This window comes from Bradysia coprophila, chromosome X (genome assembly GCF_014529535.1).
Source record: "Bradysia coprophila strain Holo2 chromosome X, BU_Bcop_v1, whole genome shotgun sequence".
NCBI lineage: Eukaryota > Metazoa > Arthropoda > Insecta > Diptera > Sciaridae > Bradysia > Bradysia coprophila.
Window position 1 is genome coordinate 3693510 of NC_050737.1, and position 15778 is coordinate 3709287.

At 32.3% G+C, this 15778-nt stretch overlaps 1 long non-coding RNA gene across 1 annotated transcript; it reads left to right on the plus strand.

The window, feature by feature from the left end:
- Positions 1-2264: 2264 nt before the first annotated feature.
- On the plus strand, positions 2265-15523 carry LOC119083905. Its single transcript, XR_005088973.1, has 3 exons — positions 2265-2280; positions 8038-8041; positions 15408-15523. It is a non-coding gene; the product is annotated as an uncharacterized LOC119083905 (long non-coding RNA).
- The last annotated feature ends 255 nt before the right edge of the window (positions 15524-15778 follow it).

Below are 15778 nucleotides of genomic sequence, written 5' to 3' on the forward strand. Positions count from 1 at the left end.
AAATACCTGCAAACCATTCATAAGCCTAATTGCCCAATATTTTTTTTGTCATAATTAATTCACTTGACTTACACACCTCAGATATTATATTGAAAGATTTTGTGCATGTCGATTTAGCATTTTATGTTCCGGTTTTCAATGAAAGAAATCAAAGACCACGTATATAACAACACAACTCAATGTACATCAATGTGTGCTTAACAACACTTTATTTTGGCAATCTGTGGTACAGCAAGTACACCATACACACAGCATCATTCGCCTGCTTTTTAACTCTACACATTACCGATACCGGTTTCGTATTTCATGAATGATCGTACGAATTATATATTGCTGAGCATAACAATAATAATGGCAACCAGCGTACTTAAACATTGTAAATATTAATCCGTGGATGCTATTTTTGCGCATAATGGAATTCTCCAGACGATCACAGTTGTAAAACATACCTATGGTGTGTATAAATAAATACGATCACTCGAGGAGAGAGCACCACTAAGTAATAATATATAAGTTCGCGTCCAGTGTAACGGTTCATTGAAATCGAAATTGAAACGGTGCTGTGGGATAAATAATCTAAATATATATCTAAAAACGACATGGTGAGCTTTTGTTGCACTCTTTCTCTCTTTGTTTTCCTTTATATACTAAGTTTTCGATGGTCATTATGAAATACGGTTGGTGTAATATTCTTACTATTGACTGTGGATGAGATCGTCAAGGTTGTTATTTCTTTTTCGACGGAATTATTTTTGGAACACAACCGGCCGAATAATAATAATAATAAGCTTTATTGCAAACCGAAAATATTATGAAGGATTATTTTGTCGAACCAGCCGATATTTAATACAAATAAATAGCTAAATGGAATATCTGAATAAAAATATTTTTATTTTCTGAAACGAATCATTACCTTTAACCTTAGGAACTTTATTTATTGGTTTTAAATAACAAAAGAAACGTTGTGTGGTGCCGTTTATATTTGTGGAAAAAATATTTACATTTTTTTTTATAGAGAAGATTTGCAAGTGACATTTTAAACATTTTTCTACTATTCTTATTATATAAATCATGTTTATGTGAGTTGGAGGCTTAAACGCTTCGTATTTCCTCATTCATATTGCTTACACAACATTTTTCGTCAGGATATCCACCAATATTATGTGAACCTGTTTGTTGTCGTGGGCTTTCGATTTTAAATTACACATTGACGAGTATGATAATTTTGAAAGGCTTGGCATTTATTTAAAAAAAAAAATCGAATGAAAATCAAACCAATTTACAAAACATTCTTTGTCCATTGATGTTCATCGGATCGGCACATTGACATAAGCAAAATGCAATAACTTTAAACAGATACGAATGATAGCCAAATTTTAGTTGAAAATTTTGCAAAATTAGTTTTATTGACCCGGTTCTTTACAAAACTGTTGAATAGAAAATACCAGGAAATATTGGCAAGTTTCACGCTCATGAGATATCCTTGTTGCCTACATATAATTTCGAAAGGTGACGCATTTCTGGAATTTATGCATCAAATGAAATAAATTGAAAAGTTTATCTTCCTACCAAATCAGTTTAAAGTCTTTAAAGACTTGATTTTGATGGAACTACATACCAAAACTCATAGCAAAATATCTAAAAGCGGAAAATTCCATTTTTGTAAGTTTTTGGCGTAAAATGGAATAAATGGATTCAATCAACGCACTTCAAGCATCAGTGTGTTATACAAATTTTGTCACTGCAAAAAATTTGGAAAACTCTTTCACATAAAATAGTACTCTATTTGGCAGCTGTCACTACGATCAATTATGCAGGAAGTGCGTTGATTAAGTTGATTAAATAAATGTATTCCAAAATTATTTTCTTTCCATCACTTTCTGTGCTCAATTTGTACATTCTGCAGGTTGAATTTTTTGTCTGATTCAATTTTACTTTAACGTACAAATATTAACCATTTAACCTTTTAGAAACATCTTATGTTCAAAGATTCGCGTAGTATTTGATACAAATTCGTTTACTTCATTTGATTAAGACGCTAAAAAAACCCTTTTAACCATTTAATGCACTAGTGCGATAAAATACGTTCATGTGACACTGTACATACAACGTGCAAAGTACTTTATTAGACTCACGATGTATATTATGATACACAGTCTGTGGCCATAATTACATATCTAGAGGCTAGCAAAGTACTTTTCTCTCGATGTCATAATAGTTATTCGTGAAACAAGAATCGAAACACACACTCGCTCACTGAATTGCATAAATTACTATTTCGTTGATCTGTTGCATTCATTGCACCTGCCGATTTCAAACAGTTTAATCTTTTACGACTTTCTTTTACTTTTCTTTTCTTTTCTTGAATTAATGTAAAGTTTGAGAATGCGTACGAGTCTTGTTTCTTAATTTTTTTATAAATCTCTTTCCGTTTAATTAAGCTACTCTAACAGTTAATGTTGGATAAACAATGAAGCATTAATTCGGTAATAAAACTAATTCCGGTTTGTCGGAATGTTGGCATCACAGCTGTTTATTACAGGAAGAAAACATTCATTTAGGGGTCATTCAGAAAGTGTGCACACAGCACAGACAATGAGCAATTTTATATTTCTACTCCCATCTCACACAAAAATGTATGAATGAAAATACCTTGTGAATGAACCCTTATCTTTTCTAACGGGCACAACCAATTCTGTTATTTCAAGCATCCTTTGCATCGTTTTATTGTCTATAACATTTCGAACGACATTAGCACGTTACAACCGAAATATGAATTTTTAAATTGTCTCAGTGCCCTGCCCATAACCTGTGAGATATTAACTCATTTACCTTAGTTAATCATCTGTCATCGACAACGACAAAAATAAGAGATAAGTCATTCTAATCAAACACTGGACATTTACTCGAATATTTTTAGTATCATAACAGAATCCGGATGATCGACACACTGTCCGTTTCTGAGAAGGTTGAGATGAAGTAACGCAGATACACTTTACCTAGTTTTACTTCAATTCATTTCTATCCTTTGTTCGAATGGCTACTTTCGCCATACAAAATCCAAATATTTTTAGGATCAATATTGACTATACTTTTCAAGTCATAGAAAATTTATCATAATTGAGACATCAATCTTGATTGTAACTAAGTCTATTCATTACTCATGTTTACACAAATTCTTTTGTTATTTACCCACTAAACAATTTACTATCGGTCGGAAAACATCTCAGTTACATTAAGTACTAATGCAATCCGAATGTCTGTCCGTTTATTTTTGGTCATAATATGAATAAAATGTAAATAAATTGTGGAAAAGAATGGACTGGTTACCGTGTAAGAACAACGACAAACAGATGTATGTTAATGTTGCACTTCTGATTTAAAATTAATAATAATAAAGCTCTCCATTTCATTATTATTTATATTTTTAATTCACCAACGATGCTGGACGGTATTGACGGTATATATATAAAATGTTGCTTCATTTGAAAATAATGTGGTAATGGTATTGCTGCGGCCGATGATGATGATGATGATGCGTTTGGTGGTCTGGTCTTATATAATTCTTTTTCTTCTGTTAAATATTGAATAAATGAAACTAGAAACTACCAACGAACATTAAAAATTTAAATTGCTAATATTTTGCTTGAAAATATTATCGTCATATTTAGACACGTAGGGAGTGTCAGGGTCTGTTGCAATAGATAGTGATATAGTGTGCCCAGTTTTAAAATTGATAGGAATCACATCTGTCGGACGAGAAACCAGTCATGTATATTTTATACAAAAACCCATTGCCATTAAGTAATGACCTATTCAACACATCCTCTAGACTATTGTATTCGCGACCTTTATCGCATTAATTTCTTAACAAGAAAATCACATTATTTTTCGGAAAGAATAGGGAAATGCCACAGCACTGCTCCACAGAAAATATTTGGAGGCTGGTGATATCAAAATAGACGCAGCATTTCTTTTGACAGGAGTTAAGCAGTTAACACACACACGGTGATCTTTAAACAATTTGGTCTACCTCTCGTGGACAAGAAATGTTTTTAGTGATTTTTGTAGAGGGCAGTACCAAACGTACTATAAAAGATATTTGACAGTCATGAATATCATGATTGGTGTCGTTGTCAAGCTCAGATGTCAATCTAAACAACAAATATATTTTTGTGATCAAACGAGTCCCCGATAGGGTCCGAACAGTCTCCGATGCTTCCCAATGGTCCCAAAAAACACGAAAAATCGACCTAATAAAAAATTTCTCATCGAAACAAATATTTTCTTGTTATGTGATTGTTACACTTGTGACACTACAAAAACCATTAAAAAGAGCTCACCGTACACAATACATGTATTTGCACACGAATACATGTATAAAAAATTGGAGGCTTTTTGACGTTTGACTCAGTAGTGTTAATGCTAGGATCAGTGCTATGGAAATGCTGTTTGGAAACTAAAGCTCAAATGTGATAGATTTTTGGATATTTTTATGACTTCACTGCTCTATCATTTCGTAGATATTCACTCAAAGAATTAAATGCTAAAAAAACGAATATTTGCTATTGATTGGTGATCTGATGGACTGCTCGTATTTTGTTATCTGGATTGTGTGTGCTCGTTTTCTTTTTTTTATAATATTTTATATTCTTTCCTTCGCAGAATATCATCACACAACAAGAATTTTACCCGAATGGCATGCTTAATACGCCCATAGAATATATGGAGCTTAGTTAACCTTTCCAACATGTTTCTTCTTGTTTCATATTTACCGTCGAGAAACAATTTAAATTCATAACGTTAAATATATAATATTCGTTTTATCGTATTAAAGATCACATAAGATTAGTTTTTACAAACAAGTTGAGTATATAGCAACCAGGTAATAATGAAATGATTACAAGAAAAAAAAAATTATTTTGAATATATCAGTTGAATGATAGTCATAGGTAGACTCAAAAAAAAACTTTCCGATACCATTTTTCAATGGCACTTCAGTTAGAACATTCTTACATATTTAATTGCGAAATATTTATAACAACGAAAGTTACATTACAAGAGGATGGAGTGTGGAATATATTGTATGCATGCTTGTGTGCTCGTGACGACGTCACCTCACATTTGATTTCACCAACTGACCTAGAACGATGAATCAGTTATTCATTTTATTGGAATCAATGTGCAACTCTACTTTTACAGCGAAATTCCATGATTAAATACAATATTTTATCAAGGTTGTAAACTTAAGATTATAGCCTTGCTCTCCATCAGGACTCATCGTTTCATGGTTATAATTCCTCTAAAATTAATGACTGCTCTAGCGGAATGGATTTGAAAAATTTCTTGTCCAATTACTTCCAGGGCTTACTATTGGCATCTTTAATTCTGAAAATTGTGAATGAATTTTTTAGGATTTTTTTAGACTTTGCTTTGCGACAAACTCAGTGCCGATCGTGAGTGAGCAAAACAACAACAATATCTTTTACCTTTTCATTCACCTTCAATTGACTTGAACCAACGCACTTCAAGCATGATGGTACTCTAAATAGAGTACTTAAACGGGACAGTGTATCAAACAAATTTGGGCACTGTAAAAAAATCGGGAATTTTTTTCATACATTAGCACTCTAATTGGCAGCTGTCACTCGAAGCACTTTTGCTTGAAGTGCGTTGCTTGAACCGATTACGAATATTAGAATCGACATGTTGTATGTTTCGAACCACGCAGTGCGTGTCACGCACTTGATAAGTCGTTTAATAGGAATAAGAATTACTATTCGAAATTTTTTTCCTGAGAACTCCTAAAAAAATTCGGAGAAATTCAACATAAGCTTTTTAGACGTGCTGTGCACAGAGTCGCTCCACATACTCAATTACTTGAAAAAAAAAAACAAATTCTGGAAGACTTCCATTGGAAGCGCATCTATACATTTAAAAATGTTCTCCCATACATAGTTGGTTGTCTGGCTGGCAACGAAAAAAATATTGGAAAATTTTACATATGCAATTTCAAACAGCAGCGTATTATACCGTAAAGGTTGTGAAGGTCAATCACACCATCTGTGCAATTAAAATGATAAATGACAGCGACATTGTCCAAAAAGATAACAACAAAAAAAATGTCTTACTCATTCAGTTTAAAAGCTTACTAACCAAATGAATACCAAAATAAAAATGCGACAAAACACAAAACTCTATATCTAAATTGCTGCATAATTAAATGCATTGAATCTTCTCACCTCGAAAATTCGGTCTTCAGATTGCGGTAACATAATTTTAAACTCTGTGTTTTATTACCTCTGTCATAAAATGCGTGTGTGGTATATAGTAATGATTACGTAACATTTTATGCCCAAAAGTGTGTTATTGATTGTTTACATGGGTAATACAAGAATGTTTACTTAAATATAAACAACATCACATCTTTTGCCGCATATCGAATGGTATAATAGTTTGATGAATCGATCGCAAATGAATTGACGAATATAATCTTATAAGCCGTTTTTTCTTCTTCTTCTTCTACTTCATCGGATTATCATTGTTTTGATAATTAATTATCTTAAGTCCGTATATAAGAGCATTGTAGCACTCACTTTCTTCACGATTTTCGGTGGCAACGACCATTATAAATTTAATGTCTTGACAGTCAGGGCGGTATTACAACGTTAAGACAATTGATGCGAAATAATAAAAAAAATCGATGTACCTGACGAAGTTTCGGGGCATTTTCCTTTTAATTTTGGTTAAACTTTCTATTTGTCAACGTGTTCCATGAAAACGAAAGTGCACACTGATTGATATTATACATGGCGTACGATTTATGGTGTATTTGGTTTAGGGGACCATTCACTATTCCCGTAAGCCTTGAAAATGGTCAAAAAGACAGTCTCTTCTAAAAGTGTAATTTACAGTACGGAGAATAGTTTACCAAAATGATCAAAGAGAAAACATGAAAAACAAATGTTAACAAATTAATCAACAAAAGAATTGAATTGACTGTTCAATGGACAAGGAAATATTTTCTTCACTGAATTGTGAATCAGAATGGATTTGCTCAACGCATTTGAGTGCACCGCACCGCACCGCACACATGAAATTGTAATTTACATGATTAGGGACAAAAAGATGAAAAGTACAATTTTTAGGTGAATTTTGTTGATCCGAGGCAATGAAGAATAAACACACGAAAAAGAGGCTTTTCATTTTTATGCCGAATTATCTAATGGAATTTACATGTCTCTGTGTGGTAAGACTAACATTATGTATCAGCTCGAAAAGGGAGTTTGGGTTTATGTTTGCATCGACACATAAAAAATGATATGCAGGTATGTCCAAATGTTTATTTAACGATTTGGATTATGATTCGCGCCTTCGGCTTAGGACACGGCAGAGTAAAGTAAACCAGGCAGGAGCGGTTCATTTTCGAAACGTCAAATAAGGGACCTAATACACTATATGAAAATGAACTCAAATGAACACTGACATAAATTGAAAAATTTTGTTCGCAAAAAATATGGGGCTACTAGGTTATTCAGGTCCCTAGTCAAATCAGCGCTCCTGTCTGCTTAACTTTACTCTGTCGTGCTTAGGATGACAATCACCAACACGTCAAAATAAATATTTATTACATGCTGAGAGCATTGAGTGTAGTACTAAAAATATAAAAAGTAACGGTTCTAATGTAAAATGGTTTCCTGTGTGTCTCTTAGCTTAGCCCCGGATAGGTAAGCCTCACACTAAAAGAACCATTTCCATAATTTGTCCCATTATTTGTGAGTAATGTACTATGCTTTCCAACATGCCGACACACACTTGAAACGTTGCATTTTTAAATAATTTCGATATAAAACTAATTTGACTTTAATCCGGCTTGGTCTGTTTACCGATCAACTAACAGTGTGAATGCCAACCTTCCTTATCATAATAATATAAACAAAAACAACCAAATATGTCTGCCTTCAAACCGAATTCAAACTCATTATTACATCGTGCATCAACTTAATTTATTTTATTGCAAGTGCCTAGCATCGGCAGGATGGTCCCACGTATCGAAAACCAATCCATTTCTTCGTTTCATTTCTCATTGAAATTCATTATTAACAAGAGCATGATCATGGTAAAAGTGCACATATTTATTTTAGGTTCAGTTTACTTTCAAATCAGTTGACTAAAATCGTTTGAATTGAATTTCTTTTTCTAATATACATTTCCATTGAACTTTAACTTTAACTTTTGTTTACATAATTTCACCAAACAGAATAAAAAAAAACGAATGTGCGCGCGGCATTTATTTTAATTAAACAATCATGCCATAATAATAATAAAATAATATAAAACAAAAATCGACCTGCTGTTCCACGGTCCGATTTGTGAATAAGGAAGACGAAGAAGAATTTTGTGAGAGCTAAATATTTAAATAAAAAAAAACACTTGCAATCATTACGATAATATCGCAAATGATCCGAAAAAACTTTTCAATCAACATATTGCGACAGGCAATTTTAATTTCGTATATACGTAAGATACACACATCTATTGTGTGTATATATTCATTCACATATCATTATCTACTTATATGTGGTGCGTGGTAAAGTTAATGGTCAGCTAGTTCAACGATACGTGAAGAAAAAAAACATGAAATAAACCAAAAACCTTTTATGTGAGTGGCGGGAAATTGACCAGATGATCGAACTGAATTTCATGTATTTTACACGAACAGAATTTTGAAAACCGACGCATTTTCTGTGTTTTATTTGAGTTTTGGATTTCTCGATATAAAAATACATGCAAAATTCACAAAAAGTCAGTTAACCACAAAACAGAAACTTTGTCGGTTTTCAAAATTCTGTGCGTGTATATCGTCAAACTGAATTTTATTTTGAGATTTCATTGAGCCTTTAACGGATGCGTTATGATTTAAAAATTTACTATGTCACAACCAGAATCACAGCATGTCTTTCGGTGACAGTTCATATCTAAAAAACAAAACCGACGTTACAGAAAAATTTTACGTGAATGTGAACCCAAAAGGTTAACTTTATTTTGCTTTAGAATTCGATTTTTCTTCAGGAATTTGCACATTAGGTTTTTCAGACAGATTGGCAAAAATTTGGAATGTGACATTACACATCCAGACTAGTAACATTTTGTTGGTAGAATGTGTTTACGCAGAATTTTTTATTTAGACTTTGTATTCCCGCAACTCCTCGACACCATAAAAAAGGTCATTTATTAGTATTTTCATTTTCGTGGTTGGTTACATTCCGTAAAACTTGACCTACGAATAAACAATTTTAAACTTTTTTTTATAAAAAAAAAAAAATTATTCGGTAAATTAAACAAAAACTTGCATTGTGCCGTATGAATTAAGCAAACGCCTCCTTATTCGTGCGTTATTTTACTCTTAATAGTTTCCATATTAATTGAAGAAATTAACACACATTTTGAAAGCATTCGCGCTACATTTTGACTTGGTGTAATTTTTTTTGTATATTAAGTTCGTCTTACCACTTAACCATTTAATGGTCGACAAAACAACATTACATACCTGGAACGTATGACGAGTATAGTTTAAAGATTGAAGACTGAATTTTTACCTTAATTCAGAATAAACTTTGTATCACTTACACAATATCAGCGCGTAATATTCATTAATGATTTACAATGAAGATATGCAACAAGTGATATTTTAATGATTCAAATGATGTAACCGATTATTCGGCATAAGAATGACTAAAAAAAACATTTTATTTTTTGTGTGTATACACATAAAACATATTTAACTCGATAGTAGGTGTATGGGATTCGTAAAATTTATTGTACAAAATTTGTCATTTTCACTTAAAGATTTTATTTCTAAGAAGTCAATCGGTTAACATGGTTTCAATGATTAATGAATTGAGTTCATTGAAGATAATCTGAGATTAATCTTGCGGACACACGGATGATTGGACACATAATATGTGTATGACCTTCAAAAACACCCAATCGTACTACACACGATTATGTTGCCATTTTTTCGCATTTTTATTTTGTGGTCAAAATATTTTTTTTTTTTCGAAAACCTGTACAAATGTTCTTTCTTGTCATCAAAAGAAGAAGAAGAAAACGATTTACAGCAGGATGTGGAAAGATTGAATGTAACTCAAATGTTATTCATCAATTAAAAATTCATCACTGCAAGGTTGATTGTTGGTGTATATGACAAATATGCAGTTTCAAGTTTCCAATATAATATGGAACTCTTTTCTAAGAATAGACATTTGACAAACAAAGAAACAGCCGGAACAACATTGTTCCTTGAAATGTACCTAAAAAAAGTGTATCGAAACGATGCAATTTATAAATGAGCACAAAAAACGACGGATATTATCGTTATTCCACACAGGGGTTAACTTAGAACAATTTTCATTGTCGCTGCTTAGAACATTTTTGATTTTTGTACCAGCCCTGTTGAATGTCGTTAAAAAACATCGAATCGTTTTTTAATTTTCTGAATGTTATAGTTTTCGGCAACAACGATTTTCTGTTATAGTAACTTTTAATTGTCTTCGGCAATTGCCTAACATCGATGGTATTTTACGACAATTTTTATGGTAAAGTGGTACACCCGTGTTATTCCACTACTGATTACAACACTTGATCAAATACTTGCTGTATTTCTTCAAAGGTTTTGATTGCTCTCATCTTCATACTCAAATTGTTCACACTGCTTGTACAATCCTTCTTGACTATTAAAATTAGCTAAAATACTCCTTGTACAATGCATATTTCTCGAAATAAAGTGTCAAACCCGTTTCTCTTCGTTAACAAATGACTATTTCAGCTGAGAAGTGTTTTTTTCGTCCCAACTATCTAGTGAAAAAGAGAGCGATGAAAAAAAGAGTAAGCTTGAGCGTTAGTAACCTTAGTTGTATTTATCAGATTATTAGCAGCGCCTCATTAGTCGTCGAATCCTTACTACTCGTTTTTTCAAGAGTAATTTTAGCGAGTGTTCGACGCCTCGTATTAGGATCTCGAATTTTAAATTCTCACGTAAATTCCCGTATTGATCAGACATTAAGACTACTCTCTTTATACCGATGAATGGTATAATTCTAATATGTTTTATAGTCTCGTTTAGTAGCAGGAACTACATATTTTTAGGAAGACATTTTCCAATTTTTTCTTACATTTTCTCATATTGTTCCTTCGAAAAAATAAAATTGGGATTTAGAAAAATTTGGTAAAATGTGTAGAAGTTCAGGTCAATGTGTGAAAACTTCGGAAAATGTGGAAAAATTTTGAAAAATGTTTTCCCAAAAATGGTACCTGCTTATGGAACAGCGAGCGATAAAACTAATTGAAGAGCGAAAAGATTCAGAGTCTAATAAGGTGTATTATGTCGCATGTCACCAGCGATAGGTTAACAAATCGTTCGATGATTTAACAAATCGAATCTTAATTTTAAAGAGCGTTTAATAGTTTGGTCACCAGAAGAAAAAAACGTGTTTCCGCAAAAAATTTGTTTAATAATTACAGACTTCTATCGATTTTCAACACTCAAAGCGGGCATGATGCTCGAAGCGTTTAATAACTGAACTATTAGAAAGTCATAAACTGGCTCAAAAGGCCATTAGCAAATATAAAGAAACATCTTGTCTACCATGTGTGTACTTGACTTGCGGCAATTTTTTGTTTTGTTTTTATATATCTCATCTCATTCAAACAAATGTGTTAAACTGTTCGTATCTACTGTGTGCATGTCAGTGCATTCGCAAGGCTATTTCAAATCGAATAAATGTATAATTTGCACTGGTAATTCAGAAATTGTGCTAGCATCTTTTTAATGCTGAAAAAAAAGTCCTGTGACCTTTACAAGGTTTGATTTGTATGTTTCACAGTTCGAATAGGCGGTTTAAAACGAAGGTATCGAAACGCTATGCGATCTGATTAAAATCTATGAATAAGAAAAATATAATAAATTACGGCGATTAAAGTTTTTCAAAATTTATTGTATTACAGATCTGATAGGGTTCCTTTTATAAAATTTTCTAACATAAAATAAGATGACGTAAAATGGCATGTGAATTATAAAATTTAATTAAATAATTAACATCTGATATTTCAACTGGCTTCAACGAGGTCATCTTCCATGTAATGTACGGTATACGAAGAATTTGATTTTAAGGTTGTAAATTGGCTAGTTTTACGTCTTGCGGATAGATTTTAATAGTAAAATTTGATTAATTTCATGCCTCCGTGCGGTCGCAATGTTATGTTAAAATTGAAGTGGTTATGAAATTACTTTAAATCAAATCAAAACACTTCACTCAAATCAACGAAAAAAATCCTCGCTATTTGAGAAGTAAAATAATTTTGAAAGTTGTAGAATGTGGGGTCGATACAAGAACATTAAAAACTATGAGCATCTCACGATGCATATTTTATTTCCACGAAATTAAAAAAAAATCTCATAATAATTCAGCAAACTTTGACCTAGATGAGCTCTAGTTATGATACTGAGGAGAGCATCGGAGGAATTAATTTGAAATTAACGGAACGTTATTCGGTTCGGTTCATGCCATATGAACATTTAAGCGGTTGAAATTAACTTGATGGGTTTTGTCGTTCACGTATCTGAGCCGGCGATTAGAATCTGGCCTTTCACTTAAATAATATACAAACATGAGTGTATATGTCGTGTTTGGTTAGCCAAAATAACAATACAATTTAATGATGTTGCATTCAAGAACAGTTGACAGCTTAAAGCTCTTTGGGTATCAGTCAAAATGTCAACGTAGAAATACCTTCAAGCTCTTTGAAGTTGTATTCGTTCCAATCATTTCACTTTAATTTCACCTCACCTCAATGAATGTCTTCTCTGAGCAAAGCTTTTCATATCTGCAACATTTTGGTATGTTTTACCGCGCACAAGCATGTAATAGTACATAAGGCTATGTAAGGATGTACGTACATATAAAAGCCATGTATGCATACGAGAGCTTGCGCGGGAATTAGTACCAGGCATCCTTATGTCAGTGAGGTATTTTGGTATTTTCAAAACCTTTAGCACTCTAGGATAAATTTGTTTACTCTCATGTACGTCTTGTATATAGCAGTGCTATATTATAGCACACACCGTATGCGATACCTTACGTAATTGCTTGTAAGTGATTGCTTTGGCGTGTGATTACTTCACTCTCCTTCGGATCGTTCCGCTAAAACAAATATTATACGTACCAGCGGAAAAATTTGCTTGCTCACTATGTTGACCATATTCCTCGCCTTCAGCTCTAGAACCATTTTTAGAACCATTTTTGCTCAGAATACCAATCAGTTTTATATCATCTGTTATTGGCCACGTCGATACCAATGTGTGATGAATTTTATACGGTCTTATATTCACGACAGAACAAATGAAGTTGTAGACTCTAATAAGGTCTAATTTAAAACAAATTTTTAGATGAAAAGAAGTAGTAGATTGCTGATATCTTCGACGGCACCTGAACGCTTCACATTTCATGATTAATAATCATTGATTGTTATGTTACATTTTGGGGGACAAAATACAAAAAAAAAATCGACACAACTAACCGACGTCAGCTGATTGTTTTTACATCGAATTATACGATAAATTTACAATTATTTCATTTCAGAGCAAAATAAGTCATTATTGGATCAGTTTTTTTTTATTCTAACCATTTTTCCACTTCAGGTCATGCGTTTTACGTTTGACGTTAAATATTTATTATTTTCAATATTAATTTTTTATTTTAACATTTTTCGATTTGTTGTGGAAATGTGTAATTGCTGTGCACATAAATGGATTGATAAATAGATCGGTTCATACATAAAAACCTTAATATGGTTTGCAACTGAAAGGTCGAACTCATTTTATGCCAATGGATGTTCCGTCGACATCTATAAAGAAAAAAAAAATCGAGATTCGACTAGTAGCGAATGTATGACACAAACAAATTTACTATTTCAGTTTTGATCGGCAAGATCAAGGAATTTATTAATCAAGAAATTAAATATAATCAAAAAAAAACTTTTTTTTTCATTACTCACTTTCTTGTAATGTTGTGACGCTGCAAATATTCAATATTTTTTTTTTTACCAATACAATATTGAAAACTAGTGAAACGTGCAGACGTACGACTCTTTCATAATTAATAGTTTTCAAGCGATCATGTCGCATTATAACAAACAGTGTAATTATTGACTGTCTGCTGGTTTTTTATTTGAATTTTTTTTGTGTTATACCAAAAATCTAGTCGATTTATCACCCTTGCCGTACACAGTAATAAAATGGTTAGGTGTCGTTTTTTAGACACAGAGAATGTCGTACACAGATAAATAGCTTCTTGAATGAAAATAATTGAAGTTTTAATATTGCTAACAAACACAGAGGATGTTGACGTTATATGACGTGCGTGAGAGATCTTATGATATTTATTAATACAAGGGACAACTCTCAAATCATTGAATTTACATGAAATTAGGACAATTCAGGGCTTACATGAGTCAACTCTGAATTTTATTAATTAATTAACTTTGTTAGTCGAAATCGCAAACTAATTAATAAAATTTATGTTAATTAAGTAAACAAAAGATAAATCTTTAAAATAAAAGTGGTTTCTTATAATATACTTCCAAAATCGTGGAGAAGTTCAAGTTCAAGGTGTAAATTTTTTAAATTAGAACAGCTCTCCATTATTTACCTTAAATGGATTAAATAAATTTAATAAAATGAAATCAAAATAAAATGATCGAGTCTGGCTTTTGGAAATTGAATTTTATAGTTATTTTTACTACAAGAACTGTAAAGGGTGTTTTATATTCGACCTCGTCTCGAACCTGTTTGGCATTTCGGAAACATAAAATACCCTTACAGTTCTTGCAGCATAAAATTTTGTATCTACCTATGTGAAATAAGATCAGTGAAAAAGTGCTATTATTTAGCCGTCGGTAGATAAAATAGCGTATTCACCTCTGTCCAAATGTTTATTTAGACACTTGGGGTTATAACATTCGCCTTCGGCTCATGCAATAACTCCCCAAGTGTCTAAATAAACATGTGGACAGAGGTGAATAATCTACTATTATTGCATTGCGGTCTATATATCGACATTAAACACTGTTTTTCAGAGTATTATACCAAACATTATTTCTCTCAATTATTCCATTAACATGACGTCATTATTATTTATCTAGGCAAATAATATTTGCCAAATATATCCTACATTAATATGTGTATAACGCTGAAAATATTCTAATCTACTATTATATGTTGAGCGGTTAAACACGCATTTTACGAACAAAACGCATCACAATTCAATCATACAAATCTAATGCGCCTATATACTCAGGCTTATGTACTTTTTCAGTTGTACGACAAAATGAATTTTTCGATGGTAAAGTGATCATTTCGACGAATAAAATGAAATTAAGTGAACTGCATTATGTACTGGCTTATGTACTGTGCTCTCTTTATTTGTGAATTGAAAAGCTTTCTTTTTCTTGAGATTTTCGGTGAAGTAAAATACGTTTATTGCCTGCCCCATGCGAAAATTGACTATTCATGGCTGTATACCCCCTGCGAAAATGATCCATTACACTAGAAGACATTTTGGTTTCTTTTGACTTTGACAGTTCTTTCAGGTAATATCACATTACTCAGAATGTAGAACTGTTACTGAAGAACTAAAATTTGGTTTCTTTAGTGGAAATTGAAAAACAAAAAGCGAACGAACACAACACTGATAGAAAAGTTAACGCGCTGGACGTGTAC